Raw genomic sequence first — 10,851 nt, forward strand, 5'->3', positions numbered from 1 at the left:
GTTCTACAAAGCTGTATATCTATCTGTACAGGGCCGGCTCCAGGCATAGGCGACATAAGCGGTCTTTTAGGGCCCCCGGCCGCTAGGGAACTCAGTTGGAACTTACTGTTGAGAGTTAGAATAGTAGAATACACAAGATGCGAGTTCGAAATTTGGTTGTGAAAAATACAAGGTTGAATCATGATGTTGTCAGTGATCTTTAGGTCGCAGCTCTAGAAAGAGGCCTGAGGTCCCAATTTACAATTGCGAGTTGGATGACCGCTTAAAACATATTTTCCCAGTCGGATATCCCCCCCCCTTGAGTTCCCAGTTGTCTTGAACTCACTGAAGTCAGATTTCGAGACCACACAGCCACACAGCCACTCCACTGAATAGCAGGCTAATGATTGCTTTGCAACGGTTGCAGTTAGCCACTGATTCCTTCCAAACCACTCATTGTTGAATTTACGATTTCCAACTTGCTGAGTAATGTTTATGTCCAATGGCCGACGAGCACAGTTACGTTTTATCTATAATTTCCCTTCATTATTTATCTTCATATGACAAGGATAAAAAAGGATCTGCCAGGGCCTCCTGGGTGGCGCAGTGGACTAGGGCACTGCATCGCAGTGCTAGCTGCGTCACCAGAGTCTCTGGGTTCGCGCCCAGGCTCTGTCGCAGCCGGCCGCGACCGGGAGGTCCGTGGGGCGACGCACCGGGAGGTCCGTGGGGCGACGCACAATTGGCATAGCGTCGTCCGGGTTAGGGAGGGCTTGGCCGGTAGGGATATCCTTGTCTCATCGCGCTCCAGCGACTCCTGTGGCGGGCCGGGCGCAGGGCGCGCTAACCAAGGGGGCCAGGTACACGTGTTTCCTCTGACACATTGGTGCGGCTGGCTTCCGGGTTGGAGGCGCGCTGTGTTAAGAAGCAGTGCGGCTTGGTTGGGTTGTGCTTCGGAGGACGCATGGCTTTCGACCTTCGTCTCTCCCGAGCGCGTACGGGAGTTGTAGCGATGAGACAAGATAGTAATTACTAGCGATTGGGGAGAAAATGGGATAAAAAAATTAAAATAAATAAATACAATTTAAAAAGGATCTGCCTGTAGATTGTCGATTTTATCATGATGATGACTGCTAGCTAAGATGGGATAAAAATCTTAGCTAGCAGTCATCATCATGATCAAATCGACAATCTACTGGCAGATCCTTTTTTTTTTTTAATTATTATTATTATTTTTTTATCCCATTTTCTACAGTCCAATCAAAGCTACTGTAGATATAACGTGATTTGATGGCATTTTATCTGTGGCCAATGATCTTGAACCTTCTTGGATGAGCACTTCTAATGTAACGCTATGAATTTTCGAGCTATACCCTTAGACTTGGTGGTGACGTAGTGTCCCCACAACTGACAGAACACTGAGCCAATCACAGCGCAACTAGAGAACATTACCAACCCCTATGCTTCGTATTTTCTGCCCCACCATCACAGAAAGCACTGAGCTAGGCTGAAACATCTGCATTTTGGAGCTGCCTTACTCAGGAAAGCAAAAAAATACATGTTTGTATGCGGCATTATTAACCGAATGACGGGTCGCCACTGGACCTCACAATGGCTGTCAAGCACCCAAGCTAACTGGCTAAAGTTGGCAAGCTTGCTAGCTACTTCCAGACAGAACTTTGAGAACACCTCACTCTGACCATTTTACTCACCCTAGCAGAGCTGTTTAGACTGTGTTCATGTACGTTAATGACTAACTGTACTGCTAGCAAAAATGTAATTCAATTCTTTTGCAGACCTTCACTAACTGACACCTGTCATATTCAACAGGGGTTGAGCATTCTTAAATTGATCAGTTTTCTACGATCTGCTCTGAATTAGACGTAGATAGCCAGGCCGGGGTTTGGGGTTCAATGAGAGACTTCAATGAGAGAAGTGACAAATTCCTCCTTAGTTGTTAATTTTCTCCAAATCTAAAGGCACAACCTAGATTTGAGCCAATGTCTTAAGTATTTCAACATGTTATTACTCCAACTTCGTGAAAATGACACCGACATGTTTAATTTTCGTTAAAAAACAACAACTTTATATTGAAGGAATGCTTTGATTTGATGGCCTGCACATGCGCGGTTCTTCCTACCTTCATACTTTACTTCGGTATTGCCCTATAGCTCTCCACTTCTATCTAGTGGCAAAATGTAATATTGTCGCTTTAAATCAGCTAACTTTCTGTTCAAGAGCTCATCACTCCTATCCAATCAGATCTGAAGAGAGGCAGCATCACAGACGAGCTCAATCTTTTTTGACTCCCTAGGCCCTTTGAAAGATAGTCTGTAAGTAGATCACCTTTGTTTTCAAGTGTTTGGTATATGATTTTGTTAATTAAAGCTGTGCCTTCTAGAAGATTTAGTTACATTTTTACATGTTTATTCTAGACTTTAGAGTCGCGATGATGCTAAGCTAATGTGTGCTAACTAATCGCCATAGGGAATACATTGGGTGTTATTATGTTAGCTATCGTTCCTACATGCAATTTAAGCTTCCTTTACTTTATAATGTATCTGGCTAATGTGAGTGCCTACGTATCTTTGTGTTACAAGATTATACTGTTGTGATTATGTTGTACGTATACATAACTTGTGTATTGGTATTTTAGTCATTTTGTGGCACTTGTGAAGTCAATTCTGCAAGTAATTTGTTGTACTGGCTAGCTAGGCCACTATTATTAGCTTGTGATGGGAGCTAAATGTATGGAGTCATGCTATTCTTTATTCGTATGCATTTGTGAATGAATGTATGCAGAACAGTTTGGAAGACAACATTCTCTTTTGGGTATTTTACAGTTTTGCAAAAAAATTATATCTCACTGAAGATTCAATACGATACTCCTGCCTCCGTGGTCTTTATTGGGAGTTGTACAGTCTACCAAACTTTACACTTACGGTTCACATATTGAGGGCAGAATTCAATAATCAAATCATTCTTGCACCACGAGATCAATTATCAGTTCCAAACATGTCTATTTCTTCTCTACGTTGCCTGCAGCATGATCTATTTTGCACGCATATACTGTATGACAGACAGCACGTCTCCGCAGGCACTGGAGGAGTGCGTATTAAACCTACTGTAGAATTCATTGCGGCCAGCAGGTCAAACAAATGACTAAAATGAACAAGTGACTCTGAAAAACAAATCATGACTCGGGTCAGTAAAAAAAAGAACGAATCGTTGGCGATTCACTTAAAACTAGGCCCTCAAAATGAGGCCTTGTAAAATGTAATGTTAATCATTTTATTTGAATGACAACATATTCGCTTTGGCTCTCACTTGGTTAAGGCCACAGGACTGAAAATTAACCATGTCTCTGTCATTAGCAAACAGTCAACTCCAAAAAATATCACTTCAAAGGCACCCTGGGAAATATGCAAATAAGGTTTAAAACCCTACAGCAGTGCTTTTCAATTCCAGTCCTGGAGGACCAAAACATTTATGGTTTTGGATTTTTGTATCTTTCTTCAAAGAACCATCCCATTTATGTCTCTTCAGAGACCATAAAATGATTCCCTTAAGGCATCGCTCCCAATAAACTTATTTGGATCCAACTTGCACCTTTATTTTTAAGAGTGTACAGTAAACCTGCTAAACAAAAGAAGTGAAAAGTGTACAGAATGGATGTTTGTATGTGCATATATATATGGATTCAGGTTTGTTGTGCGTACATGTGTTTTTGACTGGAGGAGGGAGATTAGCAGCTGTGCTGTGACTTGTCTGTGGATGTGTAAACCTAAAGCCAGGAGGTGTGGGTGCATGGATGGGAGTATATTGAATGACTGTGCAGGGACACCTGTGCCCAGCCACTCAGTAGTCAGAGAACAAGAGCCCACTTATTCCCAGTGGCAGAATAAAATGTAAAAAAAACACATTACAGTGCTCCTCAGTCTCAAAGTGATGCTTCCGCCCACTCTGCTGGAACGGAATGGCAGACGGAGGTGTCATTAAGAATCTCTTTAATCCACAAGGATTATCAGACTGCACGGGGAGCAGGAGAATTGATGGATTATTAGACAAACTTCATAACAGCGTTTGGCCCACATGAAAAAATGCTACAGTTCACTATAGAATACTACAGTACTTACTATAGAGTTCTCTAGTAAACTGTAGTATACACTACTACACACTGTAGCGTGTAGAACACTACAGTAAATACTACAGTGTACTACAGACAGCAAAAACACTACAGTAAATACTACAGACAGCAAAAACACTACAGTAAATACTACAGTATACTACAGACAGCAAAAACACTACAGTAAATACTACAGACAGCAAAAACACTACAGTAAATACTACAGTATACTACAGACAGCAAAAACACTACAGTAAATACTACAGACAGCAAAAACACTACAGTAAATACTACGGTAATGTCTGCAGAAAACACTACAGTAATTACAATAGTATATACAACAGTATTTAATTTGCATATAACCTGCCCATTCCCCTCCACCATATCCCAAATTGGGCCAGAAAAACCTACAGTGCCTTCAGAAAGTATTCACACCCCTTGACTTTATCCACATTTTGAGACTGAATTTAAAATGGTTTAAATTAAGCTTTTTTTCGTCAATGGCCTACAAACAATATGACACGATGTCAAAGTTTAAATATGGGTTTTGCTTATTTAAAAAAATAAATAATAATAATAATTCAAAATGAAAAGCTGAAATGTCTTGAGTCAATAGATATTCAACCCCTTTGTTATGTCAAGCCTAAATAAGTCCAGGAGTAAAAATGTTGCTTAACAAGTCACATAATAAGTTGCATGGACTCACTCTGTGCAATAATAGTGTTTAACATGATTTTTGAATGACAACCTCATCTCTGTACCCCAACACATACAATTATCTGTAAGGACCCTCAGTCGAGCAGTGAATTTCAAACACAGGTTCAACCACAAAGACCAGGGAAGTTTCCCAATGCCTCTCCTACTTAATTTTTTTTTTATCCATGTACCAATATGTGCAATCTTTGGAACATATATTGAATATCCCTTTGAGCATGGTGAAGTCATTAATTACACTTTGGATGGTGTATACAGGTGTCCTTCAGAACTCAACTGACAGAGAGGAAGGAAACCGCTCAGGGATTTCACCATGAGGACAAGGTCACTTTAAAACAGTTACAGGGTTTAACGGCTGTGACAGGAGAAAACTAAGAATGGATCAACAACATTGTAGTTACTCAACAATACTAAAATAATTGACAAGAGTGAAAAGAAGGAACTTGTACAGAATACAAATATTCCATAACATGCATCCTGTTTGCAACAAGGCACTAAAGTAATACTGCAAAAAATGTGGAAAAGCAATTAATCTTTGGTCTTGAATACAAAATGTTATGTCTGGGGCAAAACCAATACAACACACATTACCACTCTCCATATTTTACAGCATAGTGGTGGCTGCATTATGTCATGGGTATGCTAAGCACAGGCAAAATCCCAGAGGAAAACCTGGTTCAGTCTGCTTTCCACCAGACACTGGGAGATGAATTCACCTTTCAGCAGGACAATAACCTAAAACACAAGGTCAAATCTACACTGGAGTTGCTTACCAAGAAGAGGACAGTGAATGTTCCTGAGTGGCCGAGTTACAGCTTTGACTTAAATCTACTTGAAAATCTATGGCAAGACCTGAAAATGGTTGTCTAGCAATGATCAACAACCAATTTGACAGAGGTTGAAGAATATTGAAAATAATCATGGGAAATGTTGCAGAATCCAGCTGTGGAAAGCTTTTAGAGACTTGCCCAGAAAGACTCGCAGCTGTAATCGCTGCCAAATGTGCTTCAACAAAGTAGTGACTCGAACATGTATTAACCCAGGGGGTTGAATACTTACATTACAGAGTATTTTGTGTAGATCGTTGACAACAAAAAGACAATGAAATACATTTTATCCCAATTTGTAACACAACAAAATGTAGAAACAGTCAAGGTGTAAATACTTTTGGAAGGCACTGTAATTGTATGTGTGGGCTACAGAGATGAGGTAGTCATTTAAAAATCATGTTAAACACTATTATTGCACACAGAGTCCAAGCAACTTGTTAGGCACATTTTTACTCCTGAACTAATTGAGGCTTGCCATAACAAAGGGGTTGAATACTTATTGACTCAAGACATTTCAGCTTTTCATTTTCTATTCATTTGTAAAAATGTCTAAAAACATAAATCCATGTGTATTGCACAATCCAATTGTGGAAAGCTCTTAGAGACTTACCTAGAAAGACTCACAGCTGTAAACTAAAGGATGTGAATCAGTGGAGGCTGCTGAGTGCCCAAGAACACAAAGGTAACCTGCCTAAATGACAACCGACCCGTAGCACTCACGTCTGTAGCCATGAAGTGCTTTGAAAAGGCTGGTCATGGCTCACATCAACACCATTATCCCAGAAACCATAGACCCACTCCAATTTGTATACCGCCCTAACAGATCCACAGATGATGCAATCTCTATTGCACTCCACACTGCCCTTTCACACCTATGTGAGAAAGCTATTCATTGACTACAGCTCAGCGTTCAACACCATAGTTCCCTCAAAGCTCATCAATATTTTTTTATTGTATTAACAAGGCAAGTCAGTTAAGAACAAATTCTTATTTACAATGACAGCCTACTGGGGAACAGTGGGTTAGCTGCCTTGTTCAGGGGCAGATCGACAGATTTTTACTTTGTCAGCTCAGGGATTCGATCCAGCAACCTTTCAATTACTGGCCCAACGCTACCTGCTGCCCAAATAAGCTAAGGACCCTGGGACTAAACACCTCCCTCTGCAACTGGATCCTGGAATTCCTGACGGGTCCCCCCAGGTGGTAAGGGTAGGTACGTGGGTGCGTGCTCAGCTCGGGGATTCGTTTTTGCAACGTTCCGGTTACTAGTCCAATGCTCTAACCACCTGCCTTACATTGCACTCCACGAGGAGCCTGCATGGCAGGCTGACTACCTGTTACGCGAGGGCAGCAAGAAGCCAAGGTAAGTTGCTAGATAGCATTAAACTTATCTTATAAAAAACAATCAATCTTAACATAATCACTAGATAACTACTGTTGTATTTGGCGCATGTGACTAATAACATTTTATTTGAGGGGAGGACGGCTCATAATAATGGCTGTAAATTAGCGAATGGAATGACATCAAACACATTGAACCCATGTGTTTGGTATTTGATACCATTCCACTTATTCCGCTCTAGCTATTACCACGAGTGTCACGAAAGCTAGGAGTGGTGGGTGTGGAGTCAGGCGCAGAGAGCAAAGCTTCCAATGTAGACGTATTTATTCAGCTGGGTCTAGCCAACATACAGGCAACAATGACCAATAAACAGTTAAGTCCCCCAAAAACCAGGGAAAATAACGAACAGCAAAAATAAGTATGAGCAAAACAAAAATATACCACTGACAGAGAGGAATAAGCCCGCACAAAGCAGGCGGGCCCTGGAGGTTTAAACCGAATTAACAACAAATAAGGTACAGGTGAAAACAATCAAGACAAAACCAACAGAAAAGAAAAAGGAATCAGTGGCAGCTAGTAGACCGGTGACGACGACCGCCGAGCGCCGCCCGAACAGGGAGAGGAGCCACCTTTGGTGGAAGTCGTGACAACGAGCACGTCCTCCCAAATTAAGTAGACACCAACCTCCTGTGGTGTGAATACTTATGTAAATGAGATTCTGTATTTAATTTTCAATAAATCTGCAAAAAAATTCTGAACGCATGTTTTCTCTTTGTCCTTATGGGGTATTGTGTCTAGATGGTTGAGAAAAATAAGAAATATATATATATATATATATATTCCATTTTGAATTCAGGCTGTAACACAACAAAATGTGGAATAAGTCAAGGACAGACCATATACTGTATACAGATTATAGAAAAGAGCAGAAGCTCTGAACTCTCCGTTCAGCCCTCAGTCCTACTGGTCAATTTTCAATTTTAATATTTCTCCAGTAGGTTTTCTTAAGAAGAAAGCCCCTACTGCTATGTCAAAGATAATAACACACTACATTGAACACGAACAGTATACTACAGTCCGCAAAAACACCAGTAATTACTGTAGTATATACACTACAGTTTTTTTTATACAGTATTTATACTATAGTAACCTGTAAATACTACAGTCATATCCGCAACACTACAGTCAATACTACAGTATTGACTGTAGTGTTTTGCTGACTTCAGTCTACAAAAACACTACAGTGAATACTACAGTATTTATACTATAGCATTTCTTTCATGTGGGGGAGGATAATGTATTCTCTTCACATACCATTTCCCCTATAGCACGATTTCCATCAGACATGGGAGAGAGTTCAGCTAGTTTGATGATGCTAATAGTGACAATGGCAAGGGGGTTCGAATTTTGATCTTCACATCCCAGCAGCCTCATGAAATTGCGATGTTCTACTGTTTCTCCTAACCCCTGCGATGTTGTTCTGTCTCTGCAACACTGCTAAAAATGTCCTCTGGCCTTTGAAAGCTTTTCTACTGTGAATCGAGTTCTCCCAAAATCAAGAGGAGTTACAGAGCCAACTTGTGATAAGGGCATAAAATTGACAAAATGCCAGAATGAAGTAAACAGACAACTTGGCTTCTTCAGTTTAAATGCCACATGAAGAATATCTTACTTTGAAAAGCTGGTTTACATATCATCTTGAGGTGTCTGCCATTTTAGTTATTTGAGGGGAATTTCATCGATCTCAGTGGGGACCGTGTGCGTTAAGTAAATAATGCCAAGTAAGGTCCCCATTCATCAACCAACAAATATTTAGATAACCTGGTTAGTGAAAGCTAATTTACATTTTTCCAACCGTTTTATGCGAGTAAAGTACAGTACATGACCAAAAGTATGTGGACACCTGCTCGTGGAACATCTCATTCCAAAATCATAGGCATTAATATGGAGTTGGTGCCCCTTGGCTGGTATAAAAGCCTCCACTCTTCTGGGAACGCTTTCCACTAGATGTTAGAACATTGCTGCAGGGGATTAGGCCTGGTTCGCAGTCAGCATTCCAATTCAAAGGTGTTCGATGGGGTTGAGGTCAGGGCTCTGTGTAGGCCAGTCAAGTTCTTCCACACCAATCTCGACAAACCATTTCTGTATTGGCCTCGCTTTGTGCATTGTCATGCTAAACAGGAAAGGGAAAAAATTCAACAACAAAAAACTGTTGCCACAAAGTTGAAAGCACAGAATTATCTAGAATGTCATTGTATGACTTATGATTTCCTTTCACTGGAAATAAGGGGCTTACCCCAAACAATGAAAAACAGCCCCAAACCATTATTCCTCCTCCACCAAACTTTACAGTTGTCACTATGCATTGGGGCATGTAGTGTTCTTCTGGTATCCCGCGAACCCAGATTTGTCCGTCGGACTGCCAGATGGTGAAGTGTGATTTATCACTCCAGAGTCCACTGGCGGCGAGCTTTATACCACTCCAGCCGACGCTTGGCATTGCGCATGGTGACGAACAGTTCTTGTGCTGACGTTGCTTCCAGAGGCAGTTTGGAACTGGGTAGTGACTGTTGCAACAGAGGACATATTATTTTTATGTGCTACTCGCTTCAGCACTCGGTGGTCTCGTTCTGTAAGCTTGAGTGGCCTCCCACCTTGCGGCCGAACCGTTGTTGCTTCTAGACATTTCCATTTCACAATAACAACACTTGCAGTTGACCGGGGCAGCTCTAGCAGGGCGGAAATTTGACAAACTGTCTTCTTAAGGCGATTTTTCTGCAAATGTTTGTCTATGGAGATTGCATGGCTGTGGGCTCGATTTTATACACCTGTCAGCAACGGCTGAAATAGCTGAATCCACTAACTTGAAGGGGTGTCCACATACTTTTATATATACAGTTGAAGTCGGAAGTTTACATTCACTTAGGTTGGAGTCATTAAAACTCGTTTTTCAACCACTCCACAAATTTCTTGTTAACGAACTATAGTTTTGGCAAGTCGGTTAGGACATCTACTTTTGTGCATGACACAAGTCATCTTTCCAACAATTGTTGACAGACAGATTATTTCACTGTATCACAATTCCAGTGGGTCAGAAGTTTACATACACTAAGTTGACTGTGCCTTTAAACAGCTTGGAAAATTCACGAAAATTATGTCATGTCTTTAGAAGCTTCTGATAGGCTAATTAACATAATTTGAGTCAATTGGAGGTGTACCTGTGAATGTATTTCAAGGCCTACCTTCAAACTCAGTGTCTCTTTGCTTGACATCATGGGAAAATCAAAAGAAATCAGCCAAGACCTCAGAAAAAAGATTGTAGACCTCCACAAGTCTGGTTCATCCTTGGGAGCAATTTCCAAACGGCTGAAGGTACCACGTTCATCTATACAAACAATAATATGCAAATATAAACACCATGGGACCACGCAGCCGTCATACCGCTCAGGAAGGAGACACGTTCTGTCTCCTAGAGATGAACGTACTTTGGTGCGAAAAGCGCAAATCAATCCCAGAACAACAGCAAAGGACCTTGTGAAGATGCTGGAGGAAACGGGTACAAAAGTATCTATAGCCACAGTAAAACGAGTCCTATATCGACATAACCTGAAAGGCCGCTCAGCAAGGGAGAAGCCACTGCTCCAAAACCGGCAGTTTATTAGGCTACAGATGAAATATGTTTTGATGAACTTCACAGGTTGGTGAAAGCGTACGGTGACGAGCTTGATGCCGCCTTCCCATAAATAGGGTGTTATTCTGGTGACATGACGATCGATGCTTGATGCTGCCGTTTGACAAATAATCGAGCTCTTTGGTCCATAATAGGTATGTCATCGTATACGTAGCCTTCCTGCACAGTC

At 41.2% G+C, this 10,851-nt stretch overlaps 1 non-coding gene across 1 annotated transcript; it reads left to right on the plus strand.

Moving 5' to 3' along the window:
- The first annotated feature begins 7,959 nt into the window (after positions 1-7,959).
- On the plus strand, positions 7,960-8,012 carry LOC139540568 (U7 small nuclear RNA). Its single transcript, XR_011668229.1, has one exon. It is a non-coding gene; the product is annotated as a U7 small nuclear RNA (small nuclear RNA).
- The last annotated feature ends 2,839 nt before the right edge of the window (positions 8,013-10,851 follow it).

Source organism: Salvelinus alpinus, chromosome 15 (genome assembly GCF_045679555.1).
Source record: "Salvelinus alpinus chromosome 15, SLU_Salpinus.1, whole genome shotgun sequence".
Taxonomy (NCBI): Eukaryota; Metazoa; Chordata; class Actinopteri; order Salmoniformes; family Salmonidae; genus Salvelinus; species Salvelinus alpinus.